The 12,500-nt window shown below is 56.2% G+C and overlaps 4 non-coding genes and 1 pseudogene across 4 annotated transcripts; all 5 read left to right on the top strand.

Moving 5' to 3' along the window:
- The first annotated feature begins 2,580 nt into the window (after window positions 1-2,580).
- LOC144431640 (small subunit ribosomal RNA) lies at window positions 2,581-4,390 on the top strand. Its single transcript, XR_013480202.1, has one exon. It is a non-coding gene; the product is annotated as a small subunit ribosomal RNA (ribosomal RNA).
- Window positions 4,391-4,688: 298 nt separating this feature from the next.
- On the top strand, window positions 4,689-4,842 carry LOC144431547 (5.8S ribosomal RNA). Its single transcript, XR_013480111.1, has one exon. It is a non-coding gene; the product is annotated as a 5.8S ribosomal RNA (ribosomal RNA).
- A 287-nt stretch (window positions 4,843-5,129) lies between these two features.
- LOC144431802 (large subunit ribosomal RNA) lies at window positions 5,130-6,952 on the top strand (annotated as a pseudogene).
- A 3,287-nt stretch (window positions 6,953-10,239) lies between these two features.
- On the top strand, window positions 10,240-12,048 carry LOC144431642 (small subunit ribosomal RNA). The gene has a single exon (XR_013480204.1). It is a non-coding gene; the product is annotated as a small subunit ribosomal RNA (ribosomal RNA).
- A 298-nt stretch (window positions 12,049-12,346) lies between these two features.
- On the top strand, window positions 12,347-12,500 carry LOC144431538 (5.8S ribosomal RNA). The gene has a single exon (XR_013480103.1). It is a non-coding gene; the product is annotated as a 5.8S ribosomal RNA (ribosomal RNA).

Below are 12,500 nucleotides of genomic sequence, written 5' to 3'. Positions count from 1 at the left end.
GGGGCCGGTCGGAGCGCACCCTTTTCTCGGTGGCTGGCGGGCGAGAGAGTGCTGCGTCGCCGGCATCGGCGTCGAAAGAAGCCGAGCCGAAAAAAGTTAAAGTACAAACGTGCAAGCATACTAACCTAACCCTAGGTAAGGCATGTCAGAGCGAAAGACAGTAATTTCGAATGAGCCAAGAAAGAGCGGTGCGGGGCCGGTCGGAGCGCACCCTTTTCTCGGTGGCTGGCGGGCGAGAGAGTGCTGCGTCGCCGGCATCGGCGTCGAAAGAAGCCGAGCCGAAAAAAGTTAAAGTACAAACGTGCAAGCATACTAACCTAACCCTAGGTAAGGCATGTCAGAGCGAAAGACAGTAATTTCGAATGAGCCAAGAAAGAGCGGTGCGGGGCCGGTCGGAGCGCACCCTTTTCTCGGTGGCTGGCGGGCGAGAGAGTGCTGCGTCGCCGGCATCGGCGTCGAAAGAAGCCGAGCCGGAAAAAGTTAAAGTACAAACGTGCAAGCATACTAGCCTAACCCTAGGTAAGGCATGTCAGAGCGAAAGACAGTAATTTCGAATGAGCCAAGAAAGAGCGGTGCGGGGCCGGTCGGAGCGCACCCTTTTCTCGGTGGCTGGCGGGCGAGAGAGTGCTGCGTCGCCGGCATCGGCGTCGAAAGAAGCCGAGCCGAAAAAAGTTAAAGTACAAACGTGCAAGCATACTAACCTAACCCTAGGTAAGGCATGTCAGAGCGAAAGACAGTAATTTCGAATGAGCCAAGAAAGAGCGGTGCGGGGCCGGTCGGAGCGCACCCTTTTCTCGGTGGCTGGCGGGCGAGAGAGTGCTGCGTCGCCGGCATCGGCGTCGAAAGAAGCCGAGCCGGAAAAAGTTAAAGTACAAACGTGCAAGCATACTAGCCTAACCCTAGGTAAGGCATGTCAGAGCGAAAGACAGTAATTTCGAATGAGCCAAGAAAGAGCGGTGCGGGGCCGGTCGGAGCGCACCCTTTTCTCGGTGGCTGGCGGGCGAGAGAGTGCTGCGTCGCCGGCATCGGCGTCGAAAGAAGCCGAGCCGAAAAAAGTTAAAGTACAAACGTGCAAGCATACTAACCTAACCCTAGGTAAGGCATGTCAGAGCGAAAGACAGTAATTTCGAATGAGCCAAGAAAGAGCGGTGCGGGGCCGGTCGGAGCGCACCCTTTTCTCGGTGGCTGGCGGGCGAGAGAGTGCTGCGTCGCCGGCATCGGCGTCGAAAGAAGCCGAGCCGAAAAAAGTTAAAGTACAAACGTGCAAGCATACTAACCTAACCCTAGGTAAGGCATGTTAGAGCGAAAGACAGTAAACTCGAATGAGCCAAGAAAGAGCGGTGCGGGGCCGGTCGGAGCGCACCCTTTTCTCGGTGGCTGGCGGGCGAGAGAGTGCTGCGTCGCCAGCATCGGCGTCGAAAGAAGCCGAGCCGAAAAAAGTTAAAGTACAAACGTGCAAGCATACTAACCTAACCCTAGGTAAGGCATGTCAGAGCGAAAGACAGTAATTTCGAATGAGCCAAGAAAGAGCGGTGCGGGGCCGGTCGGAGCGCACCCTTTTCTCGGTGGCTGGCGGGCGAGAGAGTGCTGCGTCGCCGGCATCGGCGTCGAAAGAAGCCGAGCCGAAAAAAGTTAAAGTACAAACGTGCAAGCATACTAGCCTAACCCTAGGTAAGGCATGTCAGAGCGAAAGACAGTAATTTCGAATGAGCCAAGAAAGAGCGGTGCGGGGCCGGTCGGAGCGCACCCTTTTCTCGGTGGCTGGCGGGCGAGAGAGTGCTGCGTCGCCGGCATCGGCGTCGAAAGAAGCCGAGCCGAAAAAAGTTAAAGTACAAACGTGCAAGCATACTAACCTAACCCTAGGTAAGGCATGTCAGAGCGAAAGACAGTAATTTCGAATGAGCCAAGAAAGAGCGGTGCGGGGCCGGTCGGAGCGCACCCTTTTCTCGGTGGCTGGCGGGCGAGAGAGTGCTGCGTCGCCGGCATCGGCGTCGAAAGAAGCCGAGCCGAAAAAAGTTAAAGTACAAACGTGCAAGCATACTAACCTAACCCTAGGTAAGGCATGTTAGAGCGAAAGACAGTAAACTCGAATGAGCCAAGAAAGAGCGGTGCGGGGCCGGTCGGAGCGCACCCTTTTCTCGGTGGCTGGCGGGCGAGAGAGTGCTGCGTCGCCGGCATCGGCGTCGAAAGAAGCCGAGCCAAAAAAAGTTAAAGTACAAACGCGATGCTAATGAGCGAGCCGTTGTCTCGACTAATATGTAGGGGGCGTTCGATCGAGCGTCTGGCTTGAGCGCTTGTCGGCCTAGCAGAACGGTCGCATTGTTATGCCCGGGTTTTAGGCACCGCTGCAGGCGGCCGGCAGAGCTCTTGTTTGTGCGAAACTGAATGGATCGAGCCCGAGAGAGGGCGAGCAAAGAAAAAACGCAAATCGCTCCGCCTGGCACTGCCGGCGAGAGCGTGGACGTCGCGGCCAGCGACTGTCGAAGCTGAGTACGGCCGCAGGCGATCGCCTCGGTCTTAAACGAATGCGACGAGCACGCGCCGGGCGGCCCAGCAAGGGCCGAGCGCAGCTGTCGCAGCTATCTGGTTGATCCTGCCAGTAGTGATATGCTTGTCTCAAAGATTAAGCCATGCAGGTGCAAGTACGAGTTCTCGTAAAGCGAAACTGCGAATGGCTCATTAAATCAGTCTTGGTTTATTTGGTCTCGTAAGCGAAGTGGATAACTGTGGTAATTCTAGAGCTAATACATGCATTAAGCGCCGACTTCGGGAGGCGCGCTTTTATCAGATCAAAACCGACCGGGTTCGTCCTGTGACGTTTGATGACTCTGGATAACCACGCGGATCGTACGGTCTCTGCACCGACGACGTATCATTCAAGTGTCTGCCCTATCAACTGTCGAAGGTACGCTACGTGCCTACCTTTGTGATAACGGGTAACGGGGAATCAGGGTTCGATTCCGTAGAGGGAGCCTGAGAAACGGCTACCACATCCAAGGAAGGCAGCAGGCGCGCAAATTACCCATTCCCGACACGGGGAGGTAGTGACGAAAAATAACAATACAGGACTCTAACGAGGCCCTGTAATTGGAATGAGTACATCCTAAAACTCTTAACGAGTATCCATTGGAGGGCAAGTCTGGTGCCAGCAGCCGCGGTAATTCCAGCTCCAACAGTGTATGCTAAAGTTGTTGCGGTTGAAAAGCTCGTAGTTGGATTTTGGGCGAGCGCCGCCGGTCCGTCGCAAGGCGTGTCACTGATTGCGTTCGCCTCACCTTCGGTTCTCCGTCGGTGCTCTTGACTGAGTGTCGGCGGTGGCCGATAAGTTTACTTTGAAAAAATTAGAGTGTTCAAAGCAGGCTGTTCGCCTGCATAGTGTTGCATGGAATAATAGAATAGGACCTCGGTTCTATTTTGTTGGTTTTCGGAGCACGAGGTAATGATTAAGAGGGACAGACGGGGGCGTCCGTACTCTGCCGTTAGAGGTGAAATTCTTGGATCGGCGGAAGACGAACTACTGCGAAAGCATTCGCCAAGAATGTTTTCTTTAATCAAGAGCGAAAGTCAGAGGTTCGAAGACGATCAGATACCGTCCTAGTTCTGACTATAAACGATGCCAACTAGCGATCGGGAGGCGTTACCATGACGACCTTTCCGGCAGCTTCCGGGAAACCAAAGTCTTTGGGTTCCGGGGGAAGTATGGTTGCAAAGCTGAAACTTAAAGGAATTGACGGAAGGGCACCACCAGGAGTGGAGCCTGCGGCTTAATTTGACTCAACACGGGGAAACTCACCCGGCCCGGACACAGGTAGGATTGACAGATTGAGAGCTCTTTCTTGATTCTGTGGGTGGTGGTGCATGGCCGTTCTTAGTTGGTGGAGCGATTTGTCTGGTTAATTCCGATAACGAACGAGACTCTGGCATGCTAAATAGTTACGCGACCTTCTCGGTCGGCGTCTAACTTCTTAGAGGGACTAGTGGCGTTTAGCCACACGAGATTGAGCAATAACAGGTCTGTGATGCCCTTAGATGTCCGGGGCCGCACGCGCGCTACACTGAGTGAAGCAGCGAGTGTCTAACCTAGGCCGAAAGGTCCGGGTAACCCGTTGAACCTCATTCGTGATTGGGATAGGGACTTGCAATTGTTTCCCTTGAACGAGGAATTCCCAGTAAGCGCAAGTCATCAACTTGCGTTGATTACGTCCCTGCCCTTTGTACACACCGCCCGTCGCTACTACCGATTGAATGGTTTAGTGAGATCCTTGGATCGGCCCCGTCGCGGCTGGCAACGGCCGCGTCGGCGTGTCGAGAAGACGATCAAACTTGATCATTTAGAGGAAGTAAAAGTCGTAACAAGGTTTCCGTAGGTGAACTTGCGGAAGGATCATTACCGAAGGTGGTGGTAGGCCCCGGCCGACCGCGCACTGAATTGTCTTTGGGTGCCGCCGAGAGGGCGGCCGTCAATCGGGGTTCCGCCCCGTGCGACACGCGTAACACGTTGGCATAGCAAGGCAGCCGAGTGCGATGGTGGCTTCTGGGCACAGCGCTCGATGTGCCGCCGGCCCAGCCCGGCGGTCGCTCGGCGCCGTTTGTTGGTGTTTTTGTGCAGTTGTTGTCGGTGGTGGTTTTGTGGTCGATCCCACAGTGTGACGTCCGCGCGCTTCGGCGCCGGGCGAAACGTCGAGGACGACTCTTAACGGTGGATCACTCGGCTCGCGAGTCGATGAAGGACGCAGCCAAGTGCGAGAAGTAATGTGAATTGCAGAACACATTGAACGTCGACCTTCTGAACGCGAATTGCGGTCTCGGGTCAATCCCGGGACCGCGTCTGCCTCAGGGTCGCGTTCGTCCTCACCCGAGGGCCGTCGCCTGGCCTCTGCGAAGACGGCCGGGCGTCGCCCCAAGTTGAAGCGGTCGCCGAGCTTTCTCGGCGCGACCGCGTGTCCCGTACACCGCCGCCCCTCGACGTGTTCAACTACGTTCGAGGGGCGGGTCCAGGTCGGTCGGTCCGGTCACGAGATCAAGACCGACCGTGGGCCAAGGCGGCGACGGTACGCGCTCGGTCGGCGCCGGCGGCGACGACTTGCGATGCCAGCGGGCCGTGTAAGAAGCGGCCCGCTTGACACATACGACCTGAGTTCAGGCGAGAGCACCCGCTGAATTTAAGCATAATATTAAGCGGAGGAAAAGAAACCAACAGGGATTCCCTGAGTAACGGCGAGTGAACCGGGAAGAGTCCAGCGTCGAATCTGCGCGCTTTTCGAGCGCGCCGAGTTGTGACGTACGGAAGTCCCAGTGCGGCTGACGGCGAGCGCCGGTGTCCTTCTGATCGAGGCCTCGTCCCACGGCGGGTGTTAGGCCCATAGGGGCGCTTGCCTTGGCCGCTTCGGGTCTTCTCGGAGTCGGGTTGTTTGGGAATGCAGCCCAAAGCGGGTGGTAAACTCCACCTAAGACTAAATACGGTCGCGAGACCGATAGCGGACAAGTACCGTGAGGGAAAGTTGAAAAGCACTTTGAAGAGAGAGTTCAAGAGTACGTGAAACCGTTGAGAGGCAAACGGGAGGGCCCGTCAGGTCGCCGGCTCGCTTTCAGTTGGGTGCGGGGGCGCGCCGTCTCGGTTCGCGGACGCTTAAGGCGCCGCTGCCGAGTCGGCTCGCGCACCGTCTCAGCGCACTAGCGACCGGCGCGGGTCACGACCGGTTTGCCGTCGGTCTAAGTCCCCGCGCGAAGGTGGCCTCCGCTCCGGCGGGGGTGTTACAGCGCGCGGGCGGTGCGGCCCGGCGGCGGATCGAGGAAAGGATGCCGCGCGCTCTCTGTGTGCGGCCGTCGCCGTTCGGCTGGCTTGTCGTTCGCCTGCACTGTACGCAGTGCCGGTGTTCGGCGGGCTGCCGCTTCGGTGGCGCGCCGTCGACGCGCTCGGGGTCCGTGGCCACGTCGGCCACCCTCCCGACCCGTCTTGAAACACGGACCAAGGAGTCTAACATGAGCGCGAGTCGTCGAGTGGTTCGAGACTCGCAGGCGAAATGAAAGTGAAGGCGGCCTTTGGCCGAACGAGGTCGGACCCGGAGCCCCGTGCGGGCGCCGGCGCACGACCGGCCGATCGCACCCGCTCTGCCGGGGCGGTCGCGCAAGAGCGTCCATGTTGGGACCCGAAAGATGGTGAACTATGCCTGGGAAGGTCGAAGCCAGAGGAAACTCTGGTGGAGGACCGTAGCGATTCTGACGTGCAAATCGATCGTCCTATTTGGGTATAGGGGCGAAAGACTAATCGAACCATCTAGTAGCTGGTTCCTTCCGAAGTTTCCCTCAGGATAGCTGGCGCTTTGTCGCAGTTTTATCTGGTAAAGCGAATGATTAGAGGCCTTGGGGACGAAACGTCCTCAATCTATTCTCAAACTTTAAATTGGTAAGAAGCCCGGCTCGCTTAATTGGAGTCGGGCGCCTCGAGTGCCCAGTGGGCCACTCTTGGTAAGCAGGACTGGCGATGCGGGATGAACCGAACGCCGGGTTAAGGCGCCCGACGCGACGCTCATCAGAGCCCACAAAAGGTGTTGGTTGATCTAGACAGCAGGACGGTGGCCATGGAAGTCGGAATCCGCTAAGGAGTGTGTAACAACTCACCTGCCGAATCAACCAGCCCTGAAAATGGATGGCGCTGGAGCGTCGGGCCTATACCCGGCCGTCGCGACGACACGGGCCGTTCCACGGCGCTATGTCGCGACGAGTAGGAAGGCCGCGAAGTTAAGCGGCCGTTTGGCCGCCGGCGAAGCCGAGTGTTTCGACCCTTTGGCGCGAGCGAACGACTTGCGCCTAAGTCGAGGCGAGCAACCTGCGCGAAGGCGAGGTGCTAAATCATTTGCAGACGACCTAGTTGAAGATCGGGGTGTCGTACCCACTAGAGCAGTTTCTCACTGCGATGTGTTGAAAGTCATCCTCCAGATCTACGATTTGTCCTTTTGGGACTTGCTTTTTTTTTCGACTCGTCCGCCCGTGGTGTCGGACTTGTCTTTTTTTTTCCCGCGCCGGACTTGTCTTGTTTTTTTTTTTTGCCGGGCAGGGCACGTCGGACTTATCTTCACCACGCCGAACGGGGACGACGGTCGCTTGAGCAAGGTTTGATGAGAAGCCGTCACTCATCCGCGATACGACATTTCGCAATACGACAAGGGGGCGTCGTCGCCCTCCATTGGCTCGCGCCCCGTTTCAAAATCTTCCACGTGATTACCGCTCGCTCGCTTGGCTGGATTCGCGCCGATTGTTGACACGTGATTGGCCGTTACTCACTCATCCGCGACGAAGCCCACGTGTCACTTCGCAATACGAAAAGGGGGCGTCGTCGCCCTCCATTGGCTCGAGCCCCGTTTCAAAATCTTCCACGTGATTACCGCTCGCTCGCTTGGCTGGATTCGCGCCGATTGTTGACACGTGATTGGCCGTTACTCACTCATCCGCGACGAAGCTCACGTGTCATTTCGCAATACGAAAAGGGGGCGTCGCCGCCGCCCATTGGATCGCACAATTTCGCAATACGACCAGGTACAAACTAACCAAACCAAAAAAGTACAAGAGACCGCACGTGCAAGCATGCTAACCTAACCCTAGGTAAGGTATGTTAGAGCGAAAGACAGTAAACTCGAATGAGCCAAGAAAGAGCGGTGCGGGGCCGGTCGGAGCGCACCCTTTTCTCGGTGGCTGGCGGGCGAGAGAGTGCTGCGTCGCCGGCATCGGCGTCGAAAGAAGCCGAGCCGAAAAAAGTTAAAGTACAAACGTGCAAGCATACTAACCTAACCCTAGGTAAGGCATGTCAGAGCGAAAGACAGTAATTTCGAATGAGCCAAGAAAGAGCGGTGCGGGGCCGGTCGGAGCGCACCCTTTTCTCGGTGGCTGGCGGGCGAGAGAGTGCTGCGTCGCCGGCATCGGCGTCGAAAGAAGCCGAGCCGAAAAAAGTTAAAGTACAAACGTGCAAGCATACTAACCTAACCCTAGGTAAGGCATGTTAGAGCGAAAGACAGTAAACTCGAATGAGCCAAGAAAGAGCGGTGCGGGGCCGGTCGGAGCGCACCCTTTTCTCGGTGGCTGGCGGGCGAGAGAGTGCTGCGTCGCCGGCATCGGCGTCGAAAGAAGCCGAGCCGAAAAAAGTTAAAGTACAAACGTGCAAGCATACTAACCTAACCCTAGGTAAGGCATGTCAGAGCGAAAGACAGTAATTTCGAATGAGCCAAGAAAGAGCGGTGCGGGGCCGGTCGGAGCGCACCCTTTTCTCGGTGGCTGGCGGGCGAGAGAGTGCTGCGTCGCCGGCATCGGCGTCGAAAGAAGCCGAGCCGAAAAAAGTTAAAGTACAAACGTGCAAGCATACTAACCTAACCCTAGGTAAGGCATGTTAGAGCGAAAGACAGTAAACTCGAATGAGCCAAGAAAGAGCGGTGCGGGGCCGGTCGGAGCGCACCCTTTTCTCGGTGGCTGGCGGGCGAGAGAGTGCTGCGTCGCCAGCATCGGCGTCGAAAGAAGCCGAGCCGAAAAAAGTTAAAGTACAAACGTGCAAGCATACTAACCTAACCCTAGGTAAGGCATGTCAGAGCGAAAGACAGTAATTTTGAATGAGCCAAGAAAGAGCGGTGCGGGGCCGGTCGGAGCGCACCCTTTTCTCGGTGGCTGGCGGGCGAGAGAGTGCTGCGTCGCCGGCATCGGCGTCGAAAGAAGCCGAGCCGAAAAAAGTTAAAGTACAAACGTGCAAGCATACTAGCCTAACCCTAGGTAAGGCATGTCAGAGCGAAAGACAGTAATTTCGAATGAGCCAAGAAAGAGCGGTGCGGGGCCGGTCGGAGCGCACCCTTTTCTCGGTGGCTGGCGGGCGAGAGAGTGCTGCGTCGCCGGCATCGGCGTCGAAAGAAGCCGAGCCGAAAAAAGTTAAAGTACAAACGTGCAAGCATACTAACCTAACCCTAGGTAAGGCATGTTAGAGCGAAAGACAGTAAACTCGAATGAGCCAAGAAAGAGCGGTGCGGGGCCGGTCGGAGCGCACCCTTTTCTCGGTGGCTGGCGGGCGAGAGAGTGCTGCGTCGCCAGCATCGGCGTCGAAAGAAGCCGAGCCGAAAAAAGTTAAAGTACAAACGTGCAAGCATACTAACCTAACCCTAGGTAAGGCATGTCAGAGCGAAAGACAGTAATTTCGAATGAGCCAAGAAAGAGCGGTGCGGGGCCGGTCGGAGCGCACCCTTTTCTCGGTGGCTGGCGGGCGAGAGAGTGCTGCGTCGCCGGCATCAGCGTCGAAAGAAGCCGAGCCGAAAAAAGTTAAAGTACAAACGTGCAAGCATACTAGCCTAACCCTAGGTAAGGCATGTCAGAGCGAAAGACAGTAATTTCGAATGAGCCAAGAAAGAGCGGTGCGGGGCCGGTCGGAGCGCACCCTTTTCTCGGTGGCTGGCGGGCGAGAGAGTGCTGCGTCGCCGGCATCGGCGTCGAAAGAAGCCGAGCCGAAAAAAGTTAAAGTACAAACGTGCAAGCATACTAACCTAACCCTAGGTAAGGCATGTCAGAGCGAAAGACAGTAATTTCGAATGAGCCAAGAAAGAGCGGTGCGGGGCCGGTCGGAGCGCACCCTTTTCTCGGTGGCTGGCGGGCGAGAGAGTGCTGCGTCGCCGGCATCGGCGTCGAAAGAAGCCGAGCCGAAAAAAGTTAAAGTACAAACGTGCAAGCATACTAACCTAACCCTAGGTAAGGCATGTTAGAGCGAAAGACAGTAAACTCGAATGAGCCAAGAAAGAGCGGTGCGGGGCCGGTCGGAGCGCACCCTTTTCTCGGTGGCTGGCGGGCGAGAGAGTGCTGCGTCGCCGGCATCGGCGTCGAAAGAAGCCGAGCCAAAAAAAGTTAGAGTACAAACGCGATGCTAATGAGCGAGCCGTTGTCTCGACTAATATGTAGGGGGCGTTCGATCGAGCGTCTGGCTTGAGCGCTTGTCGGCCTAGCAGAACGGTCGCATTGTTATGCCCGGGTTTTAGGCACCGCTGCAGGCGGCCGGCAGAGCTCTTGTTTGTGCGAAACTGAATGGATCGAGCCCGAGAGAGGGCGAGCAAAGAAAAAACGCAAATCGCTCCGCCTGGCACTGCCGGCGAGAGCGTGGACGTCGCGGCCAGCGACTGTCGAAGCTGAGTACGGCCGCAGGCGATCGCCTCGGTCTTAAACGAATGCGACGAGCACGCGCCGGGCGGCCCAGCAAGGGCCGAGCGCAGCTGTCGCAGCTATCTGGTTGATCCTGCCAGTAGTGATATGCTTGTCTCAAAGATTAAGCCATGCAGGTGCAAGTACGAGTTCTCGTAAAGCGAAACTGCGAATGGCTCATTAAATCAGTCTTGGTTTATTTGGTCTCGTAAGCGAAGTGGATAACTGTGGTAATTCTAGAGCTAATACATGCATTAAGCGCCGACTTCGGGAGGCGCGCTTTTATCAGATCAAAACCGACCGGGTTCGTCCTGTGACGTTTGATGACTCTGGATAACCACGCGGATCGTACGGTCTCTGCACCGACGACGTATCATTCAAGTGTCTGCCCTATCAACTGTCGAAGGTACGCTACGTGCCTACCTTTGTGATAACGGGTAACGGGGAATCAGGGTTCGATTCCGGAGAGGGAGCCTGAGAAACGGCTACCACATCCAAGGAAGGCAGCAGGCGCGCAAATTACCCATTCCCGACACGGGGAGGTAGTGACGAAAAATAACAATACAGGACTCTAACGAGGCCCTGTAATTGGAATGAGTACATCCTAAAACTCTTAACGAGTATCCATTGGAGGGCAAGTCTGGTGCCAGCAGCCGCGGTAATTCCAGCTCCAACAGTGTATGCTAAAGTTGTTGCGGTTGAAAAGCTCGTAGTTGGATTTTGGGCGAGCGCCGCCGGTCCGTCGCAAGGCGTGTCACTGGTTGCGTTCGCCTCACCTTCGGTTCTCCGTCGGTGCTCTTGACTGAGTGTCGGCGGTGGCCGATAAGTTTACTTTGAAAAAATTAGAGTGTTCAAAGCAGGCTGTTCGCCTGCATAGTGTTGCATGGAATAATGGAATAGGACCTCGGTTCTATTTTGTTGGTTTTCGGAGCACGAGGTAATGATTAAGAGGGACAGACGGGGGCGTCCGTACTCTGCCGTTAGAGGTGAAATTCTTGGATCGGCGGAAGACGAACTACTGCGAAAGCATTCGCCAAGAATGTTTTCTTTAATCAAGAGCGAAAGTCAGAGGTTCGAAGACGATCAGATACCGTCCTAGTTCTGACTATAAACGATGCCAACTAGCGATCGGGAGGCGTTACCATGACGACCTTTCCGGCAGCTTCCGGGAAACCAAAGTCTTTGGGTTCCGGGGGAAGTATGGTTGCAAAGCTGAAACTTAAAGGAATTGACGGAAGGGCACCACCAGGAGTGGAGCCTGCGGCTTAATTTGACTCAACACGGGGAAACTCACCCGGCCCGGACACAGGTAGGATTGACAGATTGAGAGCTCTTTCTTGATTCTGTGGGTGGTGGTGCATGGCCGTTCTTAGTTGGTGGAGCGATTTGTCTGGTTAATTCCGATAACGAACGAGACTCTGGCATGCTAAATAGTTACGCGACCTTCTCGGTCGGCGTCTAACTTCTTAGAGGGACTAGTGGCGTTTAGCCACACGAGATTGAGCAATAACAGGTCTGTGATGCCTTAGATGTCCGGGGCCGCACGCGCGCTACACTGAGTGAAGCAGCGAGTGTCTAACCTAGGCCGAAAGGTCCGGGTAACCCGTTGAACCTCATTCGTGATTGGGATAGGGACTTGCAATTGTTTCCCTTGAACGAGGAATTCCCAGTAAGCGCAAGTCATCAACTTGCGTTGATTACGTCCCTGCCCTTTGTACACACCGCCCGTCGCTACTACCGATTGAATGGTTTAGTGAGATCCTTGGATCGGCCCCGTCGCGGCTGGCAACGGCCGCGTCGGCGTGTCGAGAAGACGATCAAACTTGATCATTTAGAGGAAGTAAAAGTCGTAACAAGGTTTCCGTAGGTGAACCTGCGGAAGGATCATTACCGAAGGTGGTGGTAGGCCCCGGCCGACCGCGCACTGAATTGTCTTTGGGTGCCGCCGAGAGGGCGGCCGTCAATCGGGGTTCCGCCCCGTGCGACACGCGTAACACGTTGGCATAGCAAGGCAGCCGAGTGCGATGGTGGCTTCTGGGCACCGCGCTCGATGTGCCGCCGGCCCAGCCCGGCGGTCGCTCGGCGCCGTTTGTTGGTGTTTTTGTGCAGTTGTTGTCGGTGGTGGTTTTGTGGTCGATCCCACAGTGTGACGTCCGCGCGCTTCGGCGCCGGGCGAAACGTCGAGGACGACTCTTAACGGTGGATCACTCGGCTCGCGAGTCGATGAAGGACGCAGCCAAGTGCGAGAAGTAATGTGAATTGCAGAACACATTGAACGTCGACCTTCTGAACGCGAATTGCGGTCTCGGGTCAATCCCGGGACCGCGTCTGCCTCAGGGTCG

This window comes from Styela clava, chromosome 13 (assembly GCF_964204865.1).
Source record: "Styela clava chromosome 13, kaStyClav1.hap1.2, whole genome shotgun sequence".
NCBI classification, from domain to species: domain Eukaryota; kingdom Metazoa; phylum Chordata; class Ascidiacea; order Stolidobranchia; family Styelidae; genus Styela; species Styela clava.
This window is presented reverse-complemented; position numbering and strand designations above follow the sequence as displayed.